Here is a 13,363-nt window from a genome sequence, read left to right as displayed (position 1 = left end):
ATTTCTTGTAATCGTTCGTGAGTATTTTATTGAGTGTTTTTGTGTCTATGTTCATAAGAGGAATTGGTCTGAAATTCTCTTTTTTTGTTGGGTCTTTGTGGGGTTTAGGTATCAATGTGACTGTGGCCTCATAGAATGAATTTGATAATATTCCATCCATTTCTATCTTTCAGAATAGCTTGAATAGTATCGGTATTAGCTCTTCTTTGAAGGACTGGTGGAATTCTGCACTAAAACCATCTGGCCCTGGGATTTTTTTGGTTGGGAGACTATTAATGGTTGCTTCTATTTCTATAGGCTAAATAGGGCTATTTAATTTGTTTATCTGGTCTTGATTCAATTTTGGCAAATGGAATCGGTCGAGAAAATTATCCATTTCCCTTAGATTTTCAAATTTTGTGTCATAAATGCCTACAAAGTAGGTTCTTACTATTCTTTGTATTTCTTCAGTGTCTGTTGTTATGTATCCCTTTTCATTTCTAATTTTGTTTATTTGGATAGTATTTCTCTGTCTTTTAGTTAGATTGGCTAACATTTTTTCTATCTTGTTAATTTTCTCAAAGAACCAGCTCTTGGTTTTGTTGATTCTTTGGATTGTTCTCTTTGTTTCAAATTTATTGATTTCAGCCCTGAGTTTGATTATTTTTGGGCATCTACTCCTCTTGGGTGTTTCTGCTTCTTTTTTTCTAGAGCTTCCAGATGTGTTGTTAAGTTGTTTATGTGGGATGATTGCATTTTCTTTTTAAAGGCACTTAGTGCTATGAGTTTTCCTCTTAGCACTGCTTTCAATGTGTCCCACAAATATGGGTATGTTGTTTCATCATTTTCATTGAATTTCAGGAAGTCTTTTATTTCTTCCCTTATTTCTTCTGTGACCCATGTGTCATTAAGTAGAAAGTTGTTTAGTTTCCACGTGTTAGTATGCTTTTTGTTATTTCTGTTGTTGTTGAAGTCCAGCCTTAGACCATAGTGATCTGATAAGATACAAGGTATTATTTCAATCTTCTTGTATCTGTTGAGGTTTGCTTTGGGACCAACTATGTGATCAATTTGAGAGAACGTTCCATGGAGTGCTGAGAAAAAGGTACACTCCTTTGCGTTTGGGTGGAAAGTTCTGTAGATATCTGTTAGATCCATTTGATTCATGACATTGGTTAATGAAGTTATTTCCCGGCTTAGTTTTTTAATCAAAGACCTATCCTTGAGTGAAAGTGGGGTATTGAAGTCTCCCACTATTAATGTGTGGGTATCAATGAGTGGGGCAAGCTTTGTTAATAACTCTTTTACAAATGTGGGAACCCTTGTATTTGGAGTATAGATATTCAAAATCGTGATGTCTTCTTGGTTGACTTTACCTTTGATGAGTATGAAGTGTCCATCCTCATCTCTTTGGATTAATTTTGGTTGAAAGTCTATTTTATTAGATATTAGAATGGCTACCCCAGCTTGTTTCTTGTGACCATTTGCTTGGAATATTTTTCCCCAACCTTTTACTCTGAGGCAATGTCTGTCCTTGTGGTTGAAATGTGTTTCTTGAATGCAGAAGAATGTTGGGTCGTGTTTATGCATCCACTCCGTTAGTCTGTGTCTTTTTATTGGAGAATTGAGACCATTGACATTGAGAGATATTAAGCGATTGATAAGTCCCTTCATTTTTGGTATTTGTAACAGTCAGGATTTTGTGAGGTTGTGATTTTGCAATGGTATAGTTACCTATTTCCTATGTAGTTTTGGTTGTAGTTTGACCAGTTGGGGTGGAGTTTTCCTTCTAGTAACTTCTGTAAAGCCGGATTTGTGGCTAGGTACTGTTTGAATTTGTTTTTGTCATGGAATATCTTGTCTTCTCTGTCAATGCTTATTGATAATTTTGCTGGATATAGTAGTCTTGCCTGTTATCTGTGTTCTCTTAGGGTTTGCAGAACCCCTGTCCAGGCCCTTCTGGCGTTCATGGTCTCTGCTGAGAAGTCAGGAGTAATTCTGATAGGTTTGCCTTCATATGTTACTCGGCTTTTTTCTCTTGCCTCTTTTAATATTTTCTCCTTGTTCTGTATATTTTGTGTTGTTATTATTATGTGGCGGGGAAGATTTTCTTTTCAAGTCTATTCTATTTGGTGTTCTGGAGGCCTCTTGTATGCTCATATGCATCTCCTTCTTAAAATTGGGGAAATTTTCTTCTATTGTTCGATTAAAGATATTTTCTGGACTGTGAAGTCAGTTGCCTTCTCTTTCCTCTATCCCTATTATTCTCAAGTTTCGTCTTTTCATGTTGTCTTTTATTTCATGAATGCTCTGTGTCAGCAACTTTTCAGATTTAGCATTTTCCTGGATGGTTGTTTCCAGTTCTGCGATTGTATCTTCAAGTCCCGATATTCGTTCTTCCATTTTTTGCAATCTGTTAGATAAGGCCACCACTGAGAAGCTTGCTTTCTTCTCTGATGCCTCTTGATCATATTTTTCCTCTGTGTGTTCCTGTATCATAGCTTCCATTTTTACCTTCATGTCTTGGACTGTTTTAATGATTTCCTTCATCTGGTTATTTATATTTTTCTGAAATTCTTCAAGCGCCTCTTTATATGACTCTTTAAACTCTTCAGCCCTCTTGTTTGCCTCCTCCTGCATTTGTTTACAAATTTTATTTGTTTCTTCCATTATTATCTTCTTTACTAAGGACTTGAGGTCATTTTCTTGACTATCCATTGCTGTTAGGTTCTCCAGGTTGTTTTCATTGAGAATGCTGGGATCCGGAGATGCCAAACTGTTTTGGTTTTTGTTAGCATTCTTTCACTATCCTCTTGTCATTTTGATGGCTCTGATATTGGACGATATTTTGTAGTGACCTTCGCTGGTTGAGAGTGGTTAATTGATGACGGATTATAGGTCAGGTGCTCTTGCCTGTGGGGATCAGGGAGTATTTCCGTGGAACAGGTAGGTGATCAGGTTTCCCTCCTGGTGATTTTCCTCCGCACCATGGGCTCCAGGCTGAGTCAGCCAAAGTAGATTTCTGTTTGGACTTTACTGCTGTAATTCAGATCAGCAGTTTTGGGACCTAGACTAAGGTCTGCACACAAACGTTCTGGTTGTGTAGGTTGATCCCAGCTGCCTGTCCTTCCTGTGGCTTTGTAGTCAAGACCCCAGGTAAATCAGATCTTCTGGAGGTGTAGCTGTCTTTTAGGTCTGTCTCTATACCCTGTAGAGGTGTTCAACCTCTCCCAGAACTATATGCCTGGAGGGACCAAGGTTGCTCTTGGTCAGCAATTAGACACTGCAAGCAAGACCCATGTTTTGTCTCCTGATAATGTGAGAGTGCCTGCCTTTCTTGGGCCAGGAGCCCCTGCTAGGCTCTCTCATTCAGGGATTGCAGGGCCAGTGCCTTGCGGCTCGGCTGGGTAGGAACAATAGGGTTGCAGAGCTCTGGGGGTCATCCGTGGAATCAGATCTTCCCGCCAGGCTATGAAGCTCCACTAATGCTCTAGGTCAGCAATTAGACACTGCACACACGACCCACCCACGTCTCGTCTCCCGATAATGTGAAAGTACCTACCTTTCTCTGGCCAGGAGCCCCAGGAAGGCTCTCTCATTCAGGGAATGCAGGGCCAGTGCCTTGTGGCTCAGCTGGGTAGGAGCAATAGGGTTGCAGAGCTCTGGGGGTCGCTCCATGGAACCAGATCTTCCCGCCGGGCTCTGATGCTCAGCTATCACTCTAGGCAAGACCCATGTCTCCCGATAGGTCTGTGGGCACAATCCAAGCTGATTTCTCACTGCCGCTGCTTGCAGGCTCAGTCCACTGTGACCGGTGTTAGGTTAGGCCCCGGATGGCCAGCGAGCTGTAGTCCCACTTTAGCTGTCTCTGTTGTGTCCCGCCACCTGTGTTTCCCCTCAGCCTACGTGGGTGACCTCCACAATTTGGGGTGGTGTGGAAGGAGGAATCCTAGGGCAGATTCACTCTCTTCACTGAGACTCCTCTGGCTGAGGATTCTGGAAAATTCCCTCCCCAAATAGTCTGTGCTTTATATGCAGGCTGCAGTTTGCATGTGGATTCTGATTCAGAGTTTGGGGAGTGCGTTTAGCACCTCCGGGATGTTGCTTGTCCCAGGGGGGTAGTCCCCATGTTTGGTCTGCAGCCTTTGAGGCCCCACTCACCTACAGTTCTCAACATCCAGCAATCTATCCAGCAATCTGTTGCTCCATTTATGTCTCTGGTCTCCTAGGAGTAGATCATATACGTGGCTTATTGGTCAGCGCCATCTTGGAATCTCCCTTGCTTTCTTTTCTGATGCTTCTCGATTACATTTTTCTTCCGTGTGTTCCTTTATGATAGCTTCTATTTTTATCTTCAGGTCTTGAACTGTTTTAATGATTTCCTTCATCTGGTTATTTGTATTTTTCTGAAATTCTTCAAATGCCTCTTTATATGACTTTTTTAAGTCTTCAGCCCTCTTGTTTGCCTCCTCCTGCATTTGTTTACAGATTTTATTTGTTTCTTCCATTATCATCTTACTTACTAAGGACTTGAGGTTGTTTTCTTGTATGTCAATTGCTGTTGGGTTCTCCAGGTTATTTTCATTGGGATTGCTGGGATCTGGAGATGCCATCCTGTTTTGGTCTTTGTTAGCATTCTTTCATTGTCCTCTTGTCATTTTGGTGACTCTGATGTTGGGAGGTGGTTTGTAGTGACCTTCCCTGTTTGGGAGTGGATAGTGCCTGATTATTGGTAGGGTGCCCTTTCCTGTGGGGATCAGGGAGTATTTCCCTGGACCAGGCAGGTGAGATTTTTCTGGAGATTTTTCTCAACACCTTAGGCTCCAGGCTGAGTCATGCAAAGTAGGTTTCTGTTTGGGCCTTTTCACCTTACTGCTGTAATTCAGATCAGCAGTTTTGTGATCTAGAGCAAGGTCAGCACACAAGCTCTCTGGTTGTGTAAGTTGATCCCAGCTGCCTGTCCTTCCTGTTGCTTTGTAGCCAAGAACACAGGTGGATCAGATCTTCTGGGCTGTAGTTGTCTTTTAGCTCTGCCTCTATACTTTGTAGGAGATTTCAGCCTCTCCCATGAATTTGGGTGTTCTTTCTGGGTCTGCAGGAGCTGACCCAGCTAGGATCTGCCTGTTGGAGATTACAAGATCAGTGTAATCAGAGATTACAAGATTACAGAGACAGTATGGTTTCAGGCCACTGGCAGTATCCAAGGAGGCAGCAATTTCCATGCCCCTGAATGACAGGACACTCCCAGATTGCTATAGATCAGCAGTTAGACCCTGCAAGCATGACCCACAGCTACCTATATCATGGGAGGTCCTGTCACACCCACAAGAATGGATCCAGCTAGGTTCTGTTGTTTGGGGAGTGCCAGGTCAATACCTGCAGCCCAGGTGGGTGGCTGGTGACAATGGTGATTCAGACCACTGGCGGGAATCCCCTGTATCTTCTCTTTCCACCAGTGAAAGCCAGAATGCTCCCAGGTCGCTTTAGGTCAGCAGTTAGACCCTGCAAGCAAGACCCATGACTCTCGATACCATGAGCAGTCCTGTCACACCCACAAGAATGGACCCAGCTAGTTCTGTTGTTTGGGGAGTGCCATGTAAGTGCTGGCAGGCCAGGCCTGTGGCTGGTGACCTTGAACATTTTTCTAAGTGCTTTTTGGTCATTAAAGATTTCTCTGTTGAGAATTCTCCGTTTAGCTCTCTACCTCAGTTTTTAATTAGATTATTTCTTTTGTTGGTGTTTAATTCTTTGAATTCTTTATATATTTTGGATAGTAACCCTCTCTCAGATATAGAATTGGTAAAAAAAAAAATCTTTTCCCAATCTGGAGGCAGCAGTTTTCCCTTTCTGGTTAAGCTAAGAATTGTATATAGTTTAAATTTTACAATTGAAACAATTATCAATCCCACAGTCTTAGCAGGCCAAATGTCCTTATGAAAATCCACTCAGTCATTGATGTGATGGTCCTACATAAATGCAGTTCTGATCATCTTTCCTTTAGGAATATTCCATTTCAGCATCAAGGTTTTTCCAGTATGCCAGCCTGATGAACTATCTGTCCTTCTTCAGCTGGTTTGTTAAGCTATTTACATGCAGGGAAATCTGCTTTGCATCATATGCTCTCTCTCTCTCTCTCTCTCTCTCTCTCTCTCATATACAAGGTTTTTCTGTGTAGCCTTGGCTATCCTGGACTAACTTTGTAGACCAGGATGTCCTCCTAGCTCACAGATCTGCCTGCCTCTACCTGACTGCTGGAATTACTGGCACATACCACCTGGACCTGTGCTTTTCTTAAGACATTCGAAGACCTTCTAAGATCTGTGTTATCTGGCTGGAATCCAAACATGTATTTAATCCAGGAAACAAAGGCAAGCACATCTAAGTTTAAGGCCAGCCTGGTATAGAGCAAGTATCAGGTAAAGAAAAGCTTTGGTCCAGGTATGGTGCTACATGCTTTTAATCTCAAAAAGAAGGTAGAGTTAGTTTGTAGAAGGAAACACCCATGGTTGGAAATGATGTCTAATTGAGCAGCAGAAAAGGTGATGAATCAGAGAAAATTTGGCAAAAAGAAGCTGCTTAAGAGGCAGTTTTACAGAGAGAGGAAGCATTTTACCAGAACAATCACAGAGAAATGGCCTGCAGAGATAGTAGTAGTCAGGTAAAGACAGAATAAGCCAGAAAATAAGAAGCCAGATTAGACCAGATGTCTGAGTTAGTTTGAAATCAAACAAAGAAACTCAGGGCTGAGAGAGAAGCCAGATTAAATAAGTCAGCTGGGACAAGAGTTTGACCTGAGCTGAACCAGCTACCCCAGAGCTCAGAAAGAACAAGAAAGGGCAATTAAGTGATAAGTCTCATAGGCTGAAAACGGTCTAGACCTAGGATAGTTTATACAGACACCAAGAGCTTCCAGGACTAGGCCTAGGTTAGCAGAAGGAGGCAGTAAGCCTCATATACAACAGTTAAACAGGGAGAATAAAAGTTACTTTTACAGACAGTATTCTTTGCCTGACAGAGGTTTTCAGTTTCATGAGGTGCCATTTATTAAATGTTAATCTTAGAGACTGAGATGTTGGTGTTCTGTTCAGGAAAGTGTCTCCTGTACTAATGTGTTCAAGAATATTCCCCACTTTTTATTTTATTAGATTTAGTATCTCCAGTTTTATGTGATCCACTTGGACTTAAGTTTTGTGCAGTGTGATAAAAGTGGATCCATTCACATTCTGCTACATGAGGACATACAATTAAACCAGCACCATTTGTTGAAGATGCTTTATTTTTTCACTTTGTATGGTTTTGGTTTCTTTGTCAAAAATTAAGTATCCTTAGGTGTGTGTTTCTTTCTAGTTCTACTTGATTCCATTGCTCAACTTTTCTTTGTTTGTGCCAATACCGTGTAATTTTTATTACTATTGCTTTATAGTACAACTTGAGATCAGGAATGGTGATACCTCCAGAAGTTCTTTTATTGTACAGGATTGCATTTGCTGTCCTGTGTGTCTTGATTTTTGTTGGTTTCTTTGTTTTTCTTTTCCATATGAAGTTGAAAATTTCTTGTGCAAGGTCTGCAAAGAACTGTGCAGGAATTTTGGTGGGAATTGCATTGAATCTACTACTTTGGAATACAACTACTTTGGAAATCAATCTGGCTCTTTCTCAGAAAGTTGGAAATAATTCTACCTCAACACCCAGCCATATCACTCCTGGGTATATTTCCAAAAGATGTTCCACCATACAACAAAGACTTCCCCCTGGCAGGATGCCTTACAAGCTACAGAGGAAGAGGATGCAAGCAGTCCTGATGAGGCTAAGGTCTGTTAGTAAGGGAGAAGGGTTCCCTCTCTTGGAGGACTAGGGGAGAGGAATAGGGGAAGGGCAGATGAGAGAGAGAGAATGGGACCACAAGAGCATCTTTATCCATTCTTCAGTTGAGCATCATCTGGGTTGTTTCCAGCTTATGATTATTTTTAATATATTTTATTAATTTATTCATATTACATCTCAATTCTTATCCCATCCCTTGTATTCTCCCATTCCCCCCTCCCTCCCATTTTCCCCTTACTCCATTCCCCTATGACTGGGACTGAGGGGAACCTCTTCCCCCTGTATATGCTCATAGGGTATCAAGTCTCTTCTTGGTAGCCTGCTATCCTTCCTCTGAGTGCCACCAGGCCTCCCCATCCAGAGGATGTGGTCAAATATGGGGGTCCTGCTCAAACTATGGTACCAGCCAAGGACAATGCATGCAGTAAACTTCAAACCCCTACCCAGATCTACCCAATGGACAGGACAATCTTCACAGTTGAGTGGAGAGTGGGGTCTGACTTTCATAGCTTCTGGTTATTATGAGTAACACCGCTATGAACATAGTTGAGCAAATGTCCTTGTATGGTGTAGCATCTTTTGGGCATGTCCCTGCAGTGGTATAGTTGGGTCTTGTAATAGAGCTGTTCCCAGTTTTCTGAGAAAGAACCAGATTGATTTCCAAAGTGGTTGTACAAGTTTGCACTTGCACCAGCAATGGAGGAATGTTCTCCTTTTTCCACATCCTTGTCAGCATGTTCTATTACTTGAGTTTTTGACACTGTGACAAGTGTAAGATGGAGTCTCAGAGTCATTTTGATTTGCATTTCCCTGATGGCTAAAGAGATTTGGCATTTCTTTAAGTGCTTCTCAGACATTTAATATTATTCTGTTGAGACCAATACAAGGAATCAATGAACGACAATGAAGATCTGGTTCTTTGAGAAAATCAACATTTTTTTCTTTTTTAATAAGACTATTTTTAAGCTATAATTTAATTACACTTTTACTTTCACTTTCATCCCTTCAAACCTTTCCATATAACCCATCCCACTCTCCCTCAAATGCATGGCCCTTTTTCTTCAATAATTTTTATTGCATGCATATATATTTATATATACATCAGAATATATAATGTATATTATATATGTTTATTTCTAAATTTAATTTGCTAAGTTTGTATAATATAACTTGAATGTTTGTTTTCAGGGCTGATGGGTTGGCACTGGATAATAATTTGGTAGCTCTTTGCTAAGGAAATCACCTCTCTTGTTTCCAGGCTTTCGTGTTTGCCTATAATTCTTTGTATAGGGTTGGGGGATCATTGGCTTTTCTCAGTCCAATTTGTTCATCCATGATGTCATCCTTGCTCTTCTCATGTTCGGTCAACACGTTGATGAAGAGGTACAAGTTGTTTTAATAATATGACAATAATTGGTAGAACAAAACATATTGTCAGGAAACTTATCAAAATTAGCAATTCAAATATCCAGTAGTTATATAAGGAAAACTGAGGATCTGAAAGAGAGACTAAAAAAGGTGCAAAATTAGAAAACTAGTGATATTGTGTACTACATGACCAATCTTTTTAAAATTTACTTATTTATTAATTCATTCATATTACATTTCAATTGTTATCCCATCCCTTCTATCCTCCCATTCCTCCCTCCATCCCACTTTCACCCTATTCCCCTCCCTTATGACTGTGACTGAGGGGGACCTTCTCCCCCTGTATATGATCATAGGGTATAAAGTCTCTTCTTGGTAGCCTGCTATCCTTCTTCTGAGTGCCATGGTGCCTCCTCATCAAGGGGACATGGTCAAATATGGGGCACCAGAGTTCATGTGAAAGTCAGTCCCCACTCTTCACTCATCTGTGGAGAATGCCCTGTCCATTGGCTAGATCTGGGTAAGGGTTCGATGTTTACTACATGTATTGTCCTTGGTTGGTGCTATAGTTTGAGCAGAACCCCTGGACCCGGATCTGCCTTTCATATTGCCCTACTTGCATGTTTCTAGGACCCTCTGGATCCTTCTATTTCCCCATTCTCTCATACTTCTCTCACCTAGAGTCCCAAAAGGATGTACTCATATCTATCCCACTTTCCTTGTAGGTAAGGACTTTCATGGGACATGTCCCTTGGGCTAGTATCTAGCTATAAGTGAGTATATGCCATTTGACTCTTTCTGCTTCTGGGTGAACTCACTCATTATGATCATTTCTAGTTCAATCCATTTGTCCACAAATTTTTAGAATTCCTTGCTTTTAATAGCTGAGTAGAATTCCATACTGTAAATGTACCACAGTTTCTTTATCCATTCTTCTACTGAGGGACATTTAGGCTTTTTCAATGTTCTGGCTTTTATGAACAAGGCCACTATGAACATGGTTGAGCATATGTCCTTGGATGTCTGCATGTAGAAAAATGCAATTGGAACCATATTTGTCACCATGCACAAAACTCAAGTCCAATTGGATTAAAGACCTCAACATAAAACCAGAGACACTAAATCAATTAGAAGAAAAAGTGAGATAGAGCCTGGAACACATTGGCACAGGAGACAACTTCCTGAACAGAATACCAACAGCCCGGGCCTTAAGGTCAACAATTAATAAATGGGACCTCATGAGGCTGAGAAGCTTCTGTAAGGTAGGAGACACTGTCAACAGAACAAAGCGACAGCCTACAGACTGGGAAAAGATCTTCACCAACCCTACATCTGACAAAGGTCTAATATCCAAACTATATAAAGAACTCAAGAAATTAAATACCACCAAACCAAATAATCTAATTGAGAAATGGGGCTCAGAACTAAACAGAGAATTCTCAACAGAGGAATGTCAAATGGCTGAGAAATACTTAAAGAAATGCTCAATGTCTTTAGTCATCAGAGAAATGCAAATCAAAACAACTCTGAGATTCCATCTTACACCCATCAGCATGTCTAAGATCAAAAATTCAAGTGACACCACATGTGGTGAGGATGTGGAGAAAGAGGAACACTCTTTCATTACTGGTGGGAATGCAAAATAATACAACCACCTTGGAAATCTTTCTGGTTCTATCCAGAAAACTGGGAATACAGCTTCCTCAAGACCCAGCTATTCCACTCCTTGGAATATACTCGGAAGATGCACCAGCACCCAACAGGATCAATCTTTTGACAGGTGATGCACACCTGTATGTCAGTGTTTTGGAGGTTGACGGAACCATGAAACTACCACAGTATGGTCTATTAATCAAGATCTGCATAAGGAAAACAATAGTTGACATGCCAACATGGTTGGCAGAAATCTCATAAGGCCCTATCCCCAGATGGAAAGCTGGAAGCCATAAACAGCTGCTGAGAGAGAAAAAAACAGTCTTCTACAGGGAGAAGCCATCTGATAATTGTGAAATATGAAATGCGTACCCCTAAATACATATACATATAAGCAATGCTAAATGGAACCATCAGGCTTTATTTATGTATTATGTATAAGCACACATACATATATGTGCATATATTAAAAGGCAGTACTTATTAAGGAGGAAGAGATGAGAAATTTGAGAGGTGGGAGGGCCACAAGAGGATATGAAGGTGGTAGAGGAAGTAGAAATGATGTAATCATATTAGTCACATATGGAACTCTGAAGAAAAAAAAGAACATTTAAATTTAATAAATAAATAAATAAATAAATAAATAAATTTCTGAAGTATGTATGGCACCACAAGATGTCCCCTAATAGGACAAAGGAACTTGTACAGAAAATTCAAAGTTAGAGACACTATGCTTCAAATTGTGTACTTTTTCATGACTAAGGGATGAACCCAGTCTTATGCTTGCTAGGCTACCTCTATATCACTGAGCTAAATCTCCAGCTCCCAAAATCCAGTATAATGATACAGCAACAAAAACAATGTAGTTGTGGCATAGAAACAGAGAGGTTCATCACTGGAACAGAAGACAGAGCAGAGTGTGACTAGAAACACTCTCATGAATTTTAGTCAAGGACACTGAATGTATACACTGGTAAACAGATCATCTCATCAATGAATGGTGCTGGGATAACTAGATGTCCACACATAAAAGAACAATGTAAGACCTCTGTATACCTCATATGCCAAAAATATCAATTCAATAGATTAAATAATAAAACTAAAGATTGGCACCTTAATACTTCTTTTTCAAAAAGAGAGAAAAATGGTTGACATTGATGTCAGCAATAATTTCCTGAACACATCAAAGGTAAAGGCAAAAGAAGCAAAACTAAGAGAAACTCCTGGAAACCAAAAATCTTCTGGACAACAAAGGAAATAAACCAGATTGGTTTAATTTTTTTTTCAGAGACAACTACTAAAATGGAAAAACAGGAAAATTATTTGTAATCCATGTACACACACACACACACACACACACACACACACACACACACACACGATCAAAGATTAACACGTATGAAACACACAACTCAATAAAAAGTGCTCCGTTGTCCATTGTTCGATATGCAAATTGGTGCATCTTAGTAATTTCTTATACAGTTATACATATACTCAACATAATATACAGCTCGACTTATAGTTATTGTTCCCAAAGAAATCTCTACTATCCCTGTGTAGACAATAAATTCAATAAATCTTTGATAATCAAGAATAATTTAAAATCTGAGATGGTCTTTGTACTGGTCTTCTGGCTCCTCACATTTTCTCGTCTAGAATATTTAGGAGCAAGAAGAACACTTGGGTTGAATGAAGACATTCAGAGAATGTGTGTTTTGATGTTTTCTTTTCTTTTGTTTTGTTTTTGTCTCCTCTTGCCTTGGATCTGTGTGCTTACGTTTTGAATGACAATGTACTTATATCATTAAACAATAATGAGCAAGACTTCTTTTATCCCCTGGTTTCAGAAATTCCAATGCTGTAATTTTCAGAGGAGATGTTTGACACACCTGTCTATACATACTCTTTCCCAACGCCTGTACAGCAAGATGGTAGGAAATGGAGAAATAATGAAAACCCTGCTTGGAACCCTATTCTTTAAGTTTTTCACTTTTATTTTTCTAAAAATAAAATATTCCTTTGCTTTGATTGGTGACAACTCTTTTCTACATGCATTTCCCTATAAACCTCTAAATAATAGACAGTTGTCAAAGCATTGAAAATTATTAGTATAACTATACTGAGCATTAATTCAATTTTAAAATAATGACCGCATGACATCAGTTATGGGCCCATAAAAGGATTTCAAAGTTTCATAAATGTCCTAAAATGCCATATTTTATCAAGATATTTATTAGCATGGGAAATATGTGGTGAAAGTTGGTATCTAGTATGTTTTCACTGTAGACTATGACTTGGTCTACATAGTAGTGCATACTAAGATGCACCAATTTGCATATGCCTATGTGGTTAATAGGTTCATCCTGACAGTTTAGTTATCCAAGCAAATACTTATAATTGATTTACTAGATTTGATCATATTTACTGGTCATATTTTTTCTCTTTATGGCAGAAGAAGAGGATCAGATGTTCAGTGCAGCTGAAAACATTTTGGACTCACTAAGAGCAGCTGTAATCCTTGATTTCCACAATTATTTTA

Source organism: Acomys minous, assembly GCF_964271855.1.
Source record: "Acomys minous genome assembly, chromosome: 6".
NCBI lineage: Eukaryota > Metazoa > Chordata > Mammalia > Rodentia > Muridae > Acomys > Acomys minous.
This window is presented reverse-complemented; position numbering follows the sequence as displayed.